The sequence below is a fragment of the Aplysia californica genome, unplaced genomic scaffold (assembly GCF_000002075.1).
Source record: "Aplysia californica isolate F4 #8 unplaced genomic scaffold, AplCal3.0 scaffold00699, whole genome shotgun sequence".
Classification (NCBI taxonomy): domain Eukaryota; kingdom Metazoa; phylum Mollusca; class Gastropoda; order Aplysiida; family Aplysiidae; genus Aplysia; species Aplysia californica.
Genome location: NW_004797969.1, coordinates 142,472 through 143,468, shown reverse-complemented (window position 1 = coordinate 143,468; position 997 = coordinate 142,472). Strand labels below are relative to the sequence as shown.

General features: G+C 42.9%; 1 long non-coding RNA gene across 1 annotated transcript in view; it reads left to right on the top strand.

The window, feature by feature from the left end:
- LOC118478585 overlaps positions 1-486 on the top strand; it is a 93,245-nt gene extending 92,759 nt beyond the window's left edge. The window contains exon 2 of the long non-coding RNA XR_004859156.1: positions 402-486. This is a non-coding gene — a long non-coding RNA (uncharacterized LOC118478585). The remainder of the gene's footprint in view (positions 1-401) is intronic.
- Positions 487-997: the final 511 nt, after the last annotated feature.

Genomic DNA, 997 nt, shown 5'->3' with positions numbered 1-997 from the left:
GGGGGATTATTCCCTATTCCTTAACAACTATCTCCATCTGTCAACCTTGGACGTTGCGCCCCGCTCAGCCCCGGTTGGCAATGTCAAAGCAACCTGGGCGGGTGGTTGGCGGGTGCTTTGGTGTGGTCTGCTCCTTCTTTCCTATCAAACATCTATCGTCCTTTTCTCTCCTCCTCCTTTTTTATGTTTGTTACTCTCTTGTAACACCTCTAATCTTTGGCACTCATATGACCTTATTGTGTTGCAAGTGCCGTAAAAGTCTCACTAAAACTAAACTATAGCAACCTGGACCCAACAGATCTAATCTCAAATTGTCTCGATGGAGGCAGGATGAAAATATTGAGCCTACATTTTTTTTTTTTTAAAGTTAAAATTTATCAATATTTTGTTTTACCTTCCAGGAAGTTTTCTGCGCGCCATCTTCTGACTTGCAAAGTAGGATCACGACCCAGCTGTGAAGGAAAGGCGTTTTGACGAGTGCCACTGACAGAAAGAGGATTAACCCCATCACTACACACATCAACGTCAGTCTCTAGCTGACAAGAAGCTAGGAGGATTTATTCGTGAGTTTTGAGGTACATAGAAGCACATCGACACCATATCGCTCATATAGTGCACGGAAGAATCAAAACAGACAGACAGAAACAACAGAGGGAAAGATAATCAGAAGTAGTAGGATAATAATATACCAGTAGCACCCTCTAACCACACGCAAGGGGGTAACGTCATATCCTCCCTCAAACCTAGGGGTGTGGGTGGTTGGCAGGTGATCTGGTGTGGTTTGCTTTTTCTTTCTTATCAAACATCTATCGTCCTTATCTCCCCTTCTTCTTTTTTATGTTTGTTACTCTCTTTTAACACCTCTAATCTTCGGCACTTATATGACCGTATTGTGTTGCAAGTGCCGTAAAACATTTACTTAAACTCAACTAACCACACACAAGGGGGGCATTCCTCCCTCAAACCTGGTGGTGAAAGGAATTAACAGTAGTGAAAG